Source organism: Camelus dromedarius, chromosome 17 (genome assembly GCF_036321535.1).
Source record: "Camelus dromedarius isolate mCamDro1 chromosome 17, mCamDro1.pat, whole genome shotgun sequence".
Lineage (NCBI taxonomy): Eukaryota > Metazoa > Chordata > Mammalia > Artiodactyla > Camelidae > Camelus > Camelus dromedarius.
The window spans coordinates 21,843,600-21,857,738 of NC_087452.1; the positions used below are offsets into that span (position 1 = coordinate 21,843,600).

Consider the following 14,139-nt stretch of genomic DNA (forward strand, 5'->3'; position numbering starts at 1 on the left):
AAATCCATATTGGATGATAATAATATGCAAGAACTTGGAGAGATTCAGTAAATGTTTCATTTGCCTGTGTTCATTTCTACACATTTTGTGGGACCCAGCTTGGAAATTCCCTTTGCTATGGTGTCCTCTGCTCCCTAAGAGAGAAATGGGCCTGGCCAGAAGCAACACATATCTCACTCAGTTGGGTCCTCCCTCCCATCAGTGCAATGACCTTGGCAGACCCTGAGTCTGAGAGCTGATGGTTATCAGATGGCATTTGAAATTGCTGCTACATGTTCTCCATAGCTTCTTACTTGCCCGGGATTTTCCTCTCTCTGCCTCTGTCCTTCTGTCTCCTACAGTTATAAGAAATGCCTGCCCTGAGGAATAAAGAAGCTCCTGAGTCTGTAGACTTAACCCCTAGAGTGGGTCTGTGCCTGTGGTCACCGGGCCCCTCCCATGGGGTCACAGGCATGGACACATGTTGAGAAAAGCTGGACTGGAGTAAGGATGCAAGTTAGAGATCCACGCTGCCATCCTAGCTGTCCTGATGGTCCAGTCTAACCAGACAAGCAAGGGGTTTAAATGGGGCCTTTTCCTTCATCTGTAGACACACAAAACATAATATCATTGATTATGTGGAAGAGAGCAGTGCCCAGACCAGTGTAATGTAAAAACCTGAGCTTTGAAATAACATGGCTCAGAATTTGAATCTTGACAGCTATGCCTCCTTGGGAAAATCATATTTTACTAGTTGAGCCTTGTTTTCCTTATTTAAAAAAAAATTGAGAAATAATAGGCTTTCTTGGGGTTTTGTGGGGTTTAAAGGAGCTTCTGTTACATCATGCATGTGGCATGTGCACATCACTCAAGAAGTGTCAGTTGCCCTCTCCCTTCGTCACTTCCGTGCTGAATGTACCATGGTGGATTTCCTTGACCCTGAAAATGCTAATAGGAAGAAAAAAGAAGAAATGGGGGAGGAGCAAGGGAAAATGAGAAAAGGAAAAGAAGGAACAAGCTAGTATCTAACAAGGTGACTTAAAAAAACCTTGGTTGTCAAAACATCTGTAGTTCTTGAAGCCATGCCTAAAAGGAATTCTCTTTCAACATTAAGTCTACCATAGGGTTGCTTAGTGTTTAATTTTCCTCATTACCTATTTTAGCATTATTCACCTTTTAAAAGCCATTGGTGCCTCTCCTATACAATTACTACTAATGTAAATTCTACCTGCCATCCAGACATTTCATTATTGGTCCCAACCCAAGTTTAAGAAAAGGATTAACATGGCACTGGGACCCTGTCCCAAGAATCTGCCTCCTTGCCATCATATTTGGGCTGCTTTATCAGAGAAGCAACATATGGGGAGAAGGAAACACTTGGAGATTGATGGGGAATCAGGAAAGGGAATCTTAATCCATGGAGTTCATGGTGCCAGGCAAAGACAATCTCTAAATTGTAACAGAGCAAACAGCAGTCTCAAGGTGTCTGTCGGGCGTCTGAGCAACTGAAAGTCCCGGCTGACATGCTGGGCATCCTCCCACAGTCCTTCGGGGCTTTGTTGACATGACAGATGAAGTTGGTTTATCCAGAGGGAGGGCACAAGGGGCGAGCTGTGGAGACTGAGCGACTAACATGAGACTTCAGGGCAGTTTGGCAGCTACAGGCATCCTCAGTGTGCTATTCCTGTTGCTGGCTGATTTAGGGGCATCATTCTATTCCAGAAGTTCCTACCCATCTTGAATGTTATGTTACTTAAAACATGTCTGTAGACCCCTCAGTTTTAACCCCCTCACACCACCAGCAGCAGGCATCCTACTTTAATTTTATGAAAAGCAGCAAGACTTTAATAGTCACTTAACTGTTTATCGTGACCCACCGGTTACTTTCCTTGTAAGTCTTCCAACACTCAGGGTAAAAACTAGGGCTGCACACTGGAGTCACCTGGGAATTCCATTGCCCACGCCATACCTCATATCAATTAAATCTATGTCTTTGAGAGGTAGACACAGGCATCAAGAGTTTCTTTTAAAAGCTGCCCAGGTGATACTAAGGTGAAATCAAATTTGAGAACCAATCAGTGTGTGTTAAGTATGGTCTGAGTCAGGGGGAGGCTCGATTTGAAGAGACCTAATACAACCTCGAAATAACTCCAACAGGATTCTCGGTCTTGATCAATTCTCAGGCTGGGCAACTCAGGGAGGCAGTGCAAAAGTTCTCTGTACCTTTTTGCAGATCTGAAACATCTTATATAAAGTCAAATTTGCTGATGGTAAGTGTCAAGTACCCCAGGGTGTACAGTAGAGAAGCCTAGAACCCTGAACTTGTTCAAATCTCGCCAAACATTTATGCTTACATTGTCTGTACCAGGCATCACACAAGTTGTTAGTGATGCGATGGTGATGACGATGATATTATTATTATAATTAGCAAGAACAACAAACATTCACAGAGTGCTTACTCTGGCCAGGTGCTGTGCTGAGCACTGTACATATAATTCTAATTTATTCATCCCATAAATACTAAGGTACATACTACCAGCATTTCCTTTCTATGAATGAGATTTAAAGAGTTTAAATAATCTGCCCAAGGTTACACAGCTAGCGCATGTCAAAGGTGAGACTTTAAGCCGGGGATTTGCAATCTCATTTGGCATGCAACAGTGAGTTATGTAAATGAGGCAGTATCCCATGTTTTAATTAAAATTTTTATTACTTTATTTTGGCATCACCAGAAGTAACGTAATGCTCGGCCCCTGATATTTTGCATAAAATATTTGCTGAATTAGACATTTTTCTGCTTTCTCAGCCTGCTATGGAAAACACATATAGGATGATTGTAATATAATAAATTAATGGCTGCCTGAAGTGTTGTCAGAACACAAATAAGGGACAATTGATTCTTCTTAGTGGAGAGGATGGTGTCAGGGGAGGCTTACAAACAGGAGACGGTATTTTTGGAGGGCTTTAAAGACTAAATAGGAGCCTACCAAGCAGAAGAGAAAGAAGCATGCCACATGGAGGGAACAGGAGGACCAAAGACACAGGTATAAAAAATGTGAGGAATTCTGAAGAAATGACCAGCCTGTATCAGTGGTTCTCAAATTTAAGTGGGCATTGGAAACACCTGCAGCCTTGTTAAAACACATTGCTGGGCCCAATCCCCTGCGCTTCTGATGCAGTAGGACTGGGTGAGACCAAGAATTTGCAATTCTAATGAGCTCTCAGGTGAAGCTGATCCTTCTTGTCTGGGGAGCACACTTTGTTGAAGGCCCTGTTCTACAGAGAAGGATCATCTGGAAAGCCCCACAGCTTGGATGTATATGAGAGGCATGCCAAATTCTGCAAGACTTGCACCAAAAGAAAATTCCATGAAGAGATGAGGATTTCTTTTTTTCCTGCAAGGAGCAGTGGTTAAATTTTACTGTTGGTTTTGATAGCAGTCCATGCCGAAGCTGTCCAGTGGGAGGAAGCATGGAAACCACAACTCGGGACTGAAACGAGGACACCTGGAGGTTTTATTGGGTTTCTGCCCCACCAGTGCTCCTATTCACATGCCCGTGAGGGCCTGCGGCTGCAAGAGTTAAAACATACTGGCTCTTTTGTGTTTGTGTCCGATTCGCAAGGGAAGATGGCTTTTTTTCAGAGCTCTCCCTCCAATTTTGGTCCTGTGTCTGCTGACCACAGGTGAGTTCCCACGTTTATCCCCAGTGTGCTCTCTTGACCACTGACAGCCCTGAAGGGTGAGGGGATGCCGTCAGGATGCTTTCGGATTCAGAAATGGAGGGGTGCTGGAATGCCAGGCTCAGCTGGATGGAGCTGGCACAGATGACATCCTTGGGAAATTCTTCCCTCTCGACCACTTCTAATTCATTACCATGCTTTGCTTCTCTCTGTTTCCCTTGTGGAAAAGCCTAGGTTTTATCTGCCGCTGCTCTCCAGCCCCTTTCAAGTGGGGTGAGCAGCTCTGAAAGGCCTGCCTGCGTTACTATGATCTCCCTCTCTCTCTCTCTCAGTTCTTGACCCACCTAGAACCTAGCTCCGGTCTAGATACCAGCTGGATCTGGAGGTCATATTTGTCCACTAACTGGGAAACATGAGGCGTCTAGCTCCACATCCCCACTTTCTTTTTTTTTTTTCCCACTAAGTTGCTTTGCCGGTGAAGCGCCAATGAACATGTGTGACATTCCTGCCGGGGGCCCCTCCAAACCCCACCTTCATTGCCAGGATTGGCAGAGAGAAGTGGGAATCCCAACCAGAGAAAAAGAAAAGAAACAAGATCATATTGTTCAGCTTCTGTGTTCTGGCTTTGTTTTCAGTTCTAACGCAATCCCCCATTACTCTGTTGCGATATTCTGGGAAACTTCTAGAAACTTAGTAGTCCATTTCATTCCTGGCCAGTAAGGTGCTGGAGATGCTCAGTTTTCATTATGGGGTTTTCATTTTCTTGCTCGTGATGCCAGGGAAGAGAACAAAGAGATGATGGTCTTAAAGACAAATATGACCTGAGGCAGGGCGAGCCTGGTGCCGGGGGGGGGGGGGGGGGGGGTGCGCTGGAGGCCCGTTTCTTTGAGGGATGGGAGCTTTATTATCAGTATAATTGATGAGACACTGGTTTCCTTTCCAGAGATGAAGTCTTTTTGTCATCATGTCTATTGTCCCTCATAAGAACCCAATTAGGGAAGATTGCCTCAACAGAGGAGGCTGATTAAATTCACAGATTTATTGCAAAACCACTTGGGGAGTTGTGGAAAATGAGATTCACTGCCGAGCTTCCTTGCGTTAGAAAAGGGGGGAAAAAATCAAGCTGCAGGCCTGTACCTTGGGTTAGCCATCTCTTTCAGGTCATAAAACATCCGTAGCCTTGCACACAGTTTATTCTTCTCCAGAGAGGCTCCAGATGCTTCTTCCAGGCTCACAGTACCTCCCTAAGGGGGAGGTGATCGCTTCTGTGTTCATGGGACACAGGGGGAATGTCTGACCCAAGAGAAGGGGAGGGTAGACACAGGCCAGCTGCCAAGGTAGAGGTCAGAAGAGAAAACCTTGCTTTACAAAGCTTGCAACCAATTTCAGCAGGCAGTCCTTGTTTTTATTTGGGTTTCAGAAAAGTGACTGTAAATAGACATGATGAAAATGAAATCTGATCGTCCACAGAAATGAGGACAGCCTGGAGGAGGCATTCCTGACCCCAGACCTGATGCCCATAATGTTACAGAAATAACCACCAGCACCACTTTAAAACTCTTCACTTTCTCACGAAGATATTCAAGACATTCATCCCATCTCCCCACCTCCCCTCACCCAACCCCCCCAACCCATTTTAGGTTTTACTTATTTAAGGCAGCGTTTTCCTAAATTGTTTTCTGCAGAACATCAACCTCATGGGATGCCCTGAAATAAAAGGTTTTATGGCAGCAAGATTGGGGCGGTGCTGCTTGCCACATGCCCTTTAATTCACAGCCCTTCTTAACATATGAAAAATAACAGCTAACTTTTCCTGTAAGTCTGCCTGAGCCAAGCATTATCAAGCACTTTTATGTTTTAACTCAGCAAGTCTTCAAAAAATAATCCTTGGAGGTTGGTACTAACTTAGCCCATCTACACATGAGGAAAGTGAGGTTTGGAGTAGTTAAATGTCACCCAGTTAAAGGTAAAAGGTAAACAAGGAGCCAGGCTTCAAATCCACTCTCTTTTCCAAAATCTGCGCTCTATTAACTAAGCTCGATCACTTTCCTACTAACTGTAGACACTTCCTCACGTGGCCTTGTTTTCAGGTATTGCTTTCTTACACAGTTGAGTCCATTCTTAACTGTATTAGCTGGTCGTCTTTTGTCAGTATCTTTAATTTTCATTCATGCCATCCTACAGAGCCAGCTTGGTATCATTTCAGATAGTATCTTGCCTAACATCAGGCTTTGATGCTGCTGTCTCACTTGGCCTTTGTGTAACTGCTTCAAGCACGCTTTAGTGGATTTTCATCTGTATCTTTGACAGTTTATGGATAAACAGAGATGTAAAAGAGACAGGATGTGTCTGAGTTTATTTATCTTGCCTTTGGCAAGGGAGTCTTTGTCCGCAAAATGCAAGTGAGTAAAAAGTAAAAGTAGGATACACAAAAGGATGCCTACAGTGTGTGTATCGCTAGCTCTCGCATTGTGTGGGACTGAGATTTCTTGCACCACTGGGATCTTAATAACTGTGACATAAGTTATTTCATCTGAGAGGTGGGAGGTGGGGGTGGGGGTGAGGAGAGAGACAGAATGATACTGTACCTTTCAGTTTCACCCTAAAAAAATTCATTAAACCTGGGACCCAGATTGTTTGCTAATCACCTTTCCAAAGCATCACTTGCTCAGGAAATGGGCTTTTGAAGAGCAGAGCAGAATGTTATTAGCAGTGGCCCTATCTCAGCAGGGGGCAGAGCCAAAAGGTAGAAGTAGTGTCCTTGTTCTACCAGATTGCACACAGTACCTGATCTCCTCCATCACACTCAGCCCCAGTGAAGTAGGCTTCCTCGACTGTAGTCTCTGAGAGCCCACACGTGATAGCGTTTACCTCCCTTTGTCCCCTCAATCCGTCAGGAACAATTTCATGAGCATCTACTCTGTTCTCAGCATTTCCTTTATACCCAGTCCAATGTTTGATGTGGCTTGGCTGATGTGTGACAGTTTTTTGTTATTGAAACTGTTCTTAATTCTCTCCATGGATTATCTCCTTCCATATCCATAACTGTCTTACAAGAAAGAGCCTATTATTAGTTGTGGTTTATGCAAGAAAAAAAACTGAGGCGGAGAGAAGAGAAATGACTTGTTAAAAGACACACAGCTAGTAAAGGGCCAGAGCGGGGACACTTACCTCACTTCCTCGAATTCTAAAGCCCGTACGCTTGATGACTATCAAATATCAGATAAGTGAATGGGAACTCCGTCCTCCTCCTGGACAAAGTGGACTCTGTTGAGGAAATGTAAATAAGTTAGAAAAATGCTTGTTTCATGTACTAAAAATGAATGTTATTACTAATTAGGTAAACGGGACTTCCTACATTCTTAGGGGGGGAAAAAGTCAGGAAATCATTTATTTTTGGAAAAACACTAGTTATCTGGATGTAAGTTCTTCTGGTTAAAAATGCCAGCAACACCAGTGTTGTCTTCATCCTAAACAGCCCTCTAGTTTGGCTGTGATTGAAATGTTAGAATTTGCTCTTTCTTCCTCCAGTCTTACAGAAGGTACTTGAAGTTGTTCTGTAGTATTGAATTCTTTTGAATAACACATCCAGTAGGCCCACTTTTTAAAACTTAGGTGAGCACTAGTCCTCTCTTATGTTGACAAAAAGGCCAGTGAAGGAGGAAGTGAGAGGTGGAGACAACTTTCTCCTCTCGTACCCTGAGAGCTTTCAATATTAAGCAGAAACTATTAAGCAATAAAAAGAAATGAGTTATCAAGCCACAAAAAGACATAGAGGCAGAAGAATGGAGACTGAAAAGATTGTGGTTGCCATGGATTGAGGAGGACAGATGGTTGAATAGTCGGAGCACAGAGGATTGTTAGGGCTGTGAAATGATTATGATACGGTAATGGTGGATACATGTCATTATATAGTTGTCAAAACCCATAAAATGCACAAGAGTAAACCCTAAGGGTAAACTACAGACTTTGGTCAATGATAATGTTTTAATATTGGTTTATCATTTATTGCCAGTGTACCACACTAACACACAAATGCAAGATATGACTAATAGGGGAAACTGGATGAGTGGGCAGGGTGAGGGAGGAGATGGAGTAGATGGGAATTCTCCTTTGGGTTCAATTTTTCTAAAAACCTAAAACTGCTTCTTTTTTCAAAGTATTTCTTTAAGCAAAAGAGAATCACGCTGTGTTTCAGCCTTATAACATCTCTGTAGAAGACAGTGCCCTTTGGGGAATAAAAATAATCCCCTCAATGCATAATACCAACTCAGTGCTCAGATTGTGATGACCGAGGGATATATGAAAGGTCAAGTCTCCTTGGATGGCAAAGACAAAGGGGACTTTGTGTCACAGTAGTTCTCACCCCATGGAACCGTGGAGATGGCAGGAGATAAAACAATACTCTTTATCACCAGCAGATTAACTAGCAAGGACATGTTCTTTCTATTTATGCTGTAGGCTCTTAGGACAATCAGCCTTTTGTCCTTAACACCTGTTGCAGGGGGACGGAGCCCTTGACTGAGACCTGGTGGCGTTTATGTGAGGCCATGCAGTTCAGATTTCTTATGTGCATCTCCGACGGTACATCCCATTTCATAATATGCCTTCCAGCAAAGGAACTTGGAGACGGAGCCCTCAACATTCAAGGGAAAGAAGGAGGCCCGTGGTTACTTGGGAAGAACGATAGGATATAGAAATGATGCCGGAGAGCAGGAAAACAAATGTGTGGTGTGTTCTGTCTAAGAGCAGAACGTCCTGCTGTTTCCCCGTCCTCAGCTTCTGACTCAGCACTGGACACAGCATGAAGGCTCTAGGACTTTGCTCAAGAAAAAGGGAATGGCGAAACGATTCATCAAAATGAACACCTGATTTTTCCAGCTCTTTCATTCCAGTTTCCAGAGAAACATCTGTGGGCACGTGTGCGCGGATGGCTTTCTTCCTTCTAAGTCCCGGCTTGGAATGGGATCCTTTGGGATTTTTTGACTCCCTTCTTTTGGGAACAACACTCCAGTTTTCTTTGGGGCAACCAGCCTTCTGCTTATTCTTAGTATGTGAAGTTTGAATTTAATACTTCCTCTTGGCTTGAGGGAATGGTCTGTGGCCTGGGCCCAGTCAGAGTGTTGTTTTCCCTGGCTTCAGTGAATTCAGAGAAGGACACAGAACTCAAGCTGGACCCCTAAGAACCCCTCCTGGGATTTTGCTGGCATGATTGGACAAGAAGTGTTGTTTATTTGCTGGGGTTGAGAAATTGGTAAAATGCAAGCCTAGAGTTACTAGTGGACTTCTTAGCCTCCACTTGGGAAAAATCTCCTTGAAAAATAAAGCAAGAAGAGAGGAAAACTGATCTGAAGGATGGAAAGAGAACAAGTCTTGGTGAAAAGAATTCAGCAACTTGAACCAGCCAAACCTGAAGTCAATACATTTCCTGGACCCTTCAATAAAATAAGCTACTAAATTCCCAGGATTTCAACCATCTTATAACCACTTGTAATTTACAGTGGGTCCATTTTTTCCCCTTATATTGAAATTCTGAGTCATTACTGTTTTTTCATATGCCCAGGTCCTTCAGACAGGAATTTTGTAGGAAAATCATAGCCAGGGGAATATATTGTCCAGAACCTCCACCACTTCCCTCAGCCTCATCACACCTCCAGATGGAAAAAGATAACATCTGAAACGAAGGGTCTGTGAAAAACCTCTTCCAAATCCCAGCAAAAGGAAGAATTCTCCTCTGTTGAACATCTCATTTCACCATAAACTTTAAATATTTTCATGGCTCAGCAAAAGTTGGCACATGGCTGAGTTCTGCCGAACAGATTGAGACATCAGAGAATGGGCCCTTGGCCATGCCTGGAACACGTTCTGAAGACATGGCCCCTACCCTCTCTCCCCTTCACACACACTCAGTGTGCAATTACCGCTAGCAGTACAGCTCAAGAGCTAAGGCAACTTGTGCTTGAAAAATAACCTTGAAATTCATGGATGGGTTTGAAGGATACAGGGAAATGCTCTTAGCTCTTCAGCCCACTCTAGCCATTGATATAATAAAAAGTAACATCTACTGAGTGCTTCCATGCCAAGCATGGTGCTGAATTCTCTCTTGGCATCAGCCCTTTTAACCCTCAGCTACTACAACCCCACAAGACAAATGGATGATAATGCCTTTTTACACTTGAAGAAATGGGACTGAGAAAACTTTACAGAGCCTGACCTGGATCTCTGAGCAGGATTCAGACCCAAGTAGCAGGACTGGGGCTCTCACTCACAACACATTATTGTGTGTTAATGAGCGAAAACAGTACCTGGATCATAGCTTTAGAATTGTGAAAATGAATGTTAGGACTGGTAGGAAGTTTAAACATCATATAGCCTTGATTAAAAAAAACAAAAAACTGAGACTGAAGGAGATATGCAACTTCCCCAAAGTCACATAACAAGTTAGAGAAACAGGCATGAAGTGTAGCCCCAGTGCCCAAAGGTTTTGCAGTGCATACCTGTCATTTTAGAATGTATACACACCACACCAAATACCAAGTTACTCAATAGGCACCACCATTCCAGAGGCACCAGTTTTGATAATTCTAAAATTTGTCCAGACCAGTTAGTAAATTGCACCATCCTGAGAATATTTCCCTCTCCCCTCGGGACTCTGGACCTCCACGCATTTCAGAAATTAAAGGGCTAGTGTCTGTCTCTGTGTCTAGCTTCCATTCTGATTAGTCAGTTCCTTCCCTCAGTTAAGTAATTTTTAACGTGAGTCCTTCATTAACACAAAAGCCAACACACAGACTGTTATCCCTCCAGATAATGGGAACTTCATGAGTGAACTGCAGGCCACATCTCCATCAGTGGGGATAACATTGCCATCTCAAATATGAGATAGATTGAAGCTAATCGTGCCAAGTGTGCCCAAGACAACATGAGGGGCCCAGAAAGGAAAAAGCTCAGTCCTGGCATATGGGGAACTCTGAGGAAGACTTTTCCTACTCTTCTAGGTGTTTGTTAAGACAAACCCTCCCCAAACTACAGATGCTCTGGGAGCTGAAGGCAACCCCTGGCTGACAGCCAGCAAAAAAAAGGGGGGGGATGTCAGTCCTACAGCCTTACGGAGCTGAATTCTGACAACTATGTGCACTTGTAGGAGACCTGAATCCAGACAGGAACACACTCCAGCTGAAGCCGTGACTGCAGCCTGGGGTTACCCTGAGCAGAGGACCAGCTAGGCCAGCCCAGACTCCTGACCCTTGAACACTAGGAGATAATAAATGCAAGTTGTTTTGAGATGGGAAGAAAAAAAAAAAGACAAACCCTCCCCATAGAGATGAGTTCATGGCATCTGAATTGTCAGAGGTAAGAAGGGTCCTGCTTCCTCCCTCACTTTCCTTGTTTCTTTTTGGAACAGCAGAGCCATCCCTGAACTCACAGGAGCCCCACTGACAATAAATGGGAAATACAAAGAAAGCAAGGCTTGCCAGCTGCGGAGACATCAGGCCCAGGCTCCTTTTAAAGTCAATGGAAGGTAAGCTGTTCTTTCTGCCTCTCCTCAGCAGCAGAGATGGAGAAATGAATTGTTAGTGGGAGGGAGGCCCTGAGGTGCAGAATGCCCAGCTAGATCCAACCGATTGTCAGCTAGCCAGAAAACCATCTACATCCCAGCGGCCTGCCTTTGTGAGGTGATGGTTTGTAGAGGACTGACTTGGGCCATTTAAATCTCCGTTCTTCTGTCAGGACCTTACCAGGCTTTGCCGATCACCACCTAATTCTTAAATATGGGTTGATACGCGGATTCATATTCCTTCCACTCACCAACAACTTTCTTTGATGGACCAGAGATCTATTTCAGTGGTAGCCACAACTTTCTTGTATGTTTGAGGCAAGAGCTATTCCAGTGGCTGAGAGTGAATGTGGAATAAGCCAGAAAACTCCTCATCTCGCTCCCCTTCATCTGGTGACCTCTTTCCCATTCTCTGGATATTCGCTTACATGGCATTCCCGATTCCAGCCTCCTCCCCCAGACTAAGTAAGTGTTCCCATCGCACCTTGGAATTTCCTTTTTGTAGCATTTATTACATTTATAATTGTTTGCTTAATGTCCGTCTTCCCCATTAGACCCATAGCGCCCCTGCATACTGAGGCTGTTACTCTTACTCACGTATCCCCAGGACCTAAAAGAGTGTTAGGTTTAACAGTGATGGTTTACTGAATAATGAGCGAACAGGGGAGGAGCCTGACGTCAAGTCCTAGCTGTGTCTCTTGGGGGCCTCTTGACCATCGTTAGAATATGTGGGAAAGGCAGTTACAAAGACATAAAGTCATCCATGCATCCATCAAGTTCTTCAGCTTCACCAGTTTGCAAACACTTTCCAGCTTATCTTTTCTTCTCTTCCTATTTCTTTTTTTTTTTTTTTTTGTGGGGGTAATTATTTCATTGTCTTAATAAACCAGGTTCTTTTTTAAAGAAAATTTTCTAAGAGGTGCGCTTGTAAATGCAGAGGCATATAATTAATGTAGTACTGTAGGAGTATTCATTATGATTCATTCATCTTTGTGATAGTAAAACCAAAAAAAAGTGAGTGAACCAAAACTCTGTCAAAGAACAGATTGAACCTTATGAAGGATATTTGATGAAGTCTCAGAGAATTCAGAAATCTGTCTTGTTACTACCATGGCATGTCTGGTTAATGACTGAAGTCCTTAACACGGAATGCTCATATTGGTATAGCATACGGAACACTGGTTCTCCAAGGGCAGTTTTTAAAGATTACATAATCTTGGATGGGACTCTTTGGGACATCTCATATCAGTTCCAAAGAGAACTTCAAAAAAATTGACTTCATTACCCCAGGCAAATTATACATCTTTTGACTTAACATGTAATGTAGTAAAAAATTGTCCCAAGACTACTCTTTTCTTCTCTTCCTATTTCTTGAAGTCCATTCTCTCCTACCCCATGATTTAAGGAAACCTCTATTCCACATTACTGTAATAAGAACTTAACTGAACTTTTCTCAAACTGGGGTCCACAGACCAGTGAGGTTTGGCTTACCTTTTCCTGGGGCTCTGTGAATTCCTGATGAATTTTGTAAAGGGAAGAAAGCATACACTGAATAATGCAGATAAACATTTTTGAATGAAATATGACATGCTTTCAATATCTGGAGGTTTTTCAGTATATTGCGAGTTCTCTCACTCCTCCCTTCCAAAAGAGGGTTCTCATCTTCCTTCCCGTGGGTGCAGGTAGGACTTAGTGACTTATTTCTAATGATCAGAATGCAGTAATGTGACCTTGTGTGACTGCCAAGGCTGGGTTAGAAAAGGAGAGATGGCTTCCGTTTGGCTCTCTCTGCCTTGGGGCATGCACCGGGAAAACAATTAGACACCATTTAAGAAATGTGGCTTTCCTGAAGCTGTCATGCCACAGAGACCTAAGGAAGAGATTGCACAGAGGCTGGTAGAGGAGCCCCAGCTGTTCAAGTCTTCCTCACCCAGCTACTGGATGTGTTAGTGTTGAAGACTTCCAGCCTCCACCACCATCTGACTACAGCCTCATGAAAGACCCCAAGCCAGAACTACCCAGCTGAGCCCCTCCTGGGTTCCTGACCCAGAGAAACCATGAGAGAGAAACGATGATTGCTGTTCTAAGCCACTGAGTTTTGGTGTGTTTGTTTACAAAGCAAAAGATAACTACTAGGGTGTCCTATATGCAGTTGAATTTATGATACCTTGGAACCATGTATTTATAGGAGGCGAATGAGAAGAGAATAGAGGCAGGCTTAAAAAATGCATGTCAAGTGAGGAATAAAGTTCTGCAGTAGTTCAAACAGAGGAAAGTGACAGGAAAATTGCTTATCACATCCAACTTGATGTTCGAGGCGGGCTAACCTCAAAGGAATCTTTGTTCAGTCACTACCATACTCATGTTGCAGTCGATGGGTTTCAGCACCACTTCAGCAATTCCATTTAACAAATGCAATGAATTTTAATTGTACTGGCTTTGGCTTTTATTTTTTTCTCTGATTCTGTTTAAATGTATATTTGCATATATCTAGCTTTATTTGTATACATTTACTTAGCATTATAATCAAATAATTGGAAACACCAGCGATCCACCATCTTAACTTTAAAAGGAATCTTAAATTTGAGAATCAGTGAGGGAGAGTCTTCAGAAAGGCATGTGTATCTATAATACACTCTCATCTCATTAACTGTTGCTACATGAAGTAATACCTCCCACTTAGGCACCCAGAGCATTCTTCACAATTGTCCGTGCATGTAACAGTTCAATTGTAAGGTTAGTGTATCTGCCTGTAAACTTCCCAGTTTAGGTCTTATGTTTGAAACCCCTGTTGATAACGATGTTTTCAGTCCATGTTTTCTTAGTACACATGTCTTACTTATATGAGCATCAGTCCCTTCTTCCTCGTGTTTACCAGATTCAACTAAAAAACGGCCACCCGTCCTTGTAGTGCCCTTGAC

The 14,139-nt window shown here is 43.3% G+C and overlaps 1 long non-coding RNA gene across 6 annotated transcripts in view; it reads right to left on the minus strand.

Moving 5' to 3' along the window:
- The window catches only part of LOC105095245 (uncharacterized), a 310,436-nt gene that overhangs the window by 203,723 nt on the left and 92,574 nt on the right, over positions 1-14,139 (minus strand). For all 6 annotated transcript variants that reach the window (XR_004142522.2, XR_010384819.1, XR_010384817.1 and 3 more), the window contains one exon: positions 6,832-6,927. This is a non-coding gene — a long non-coding RNA (uncharacterized LOC105095245). The remainder of the gene's footprint in view (positions 1-6,831; positions 6,928-14,139) is intronic.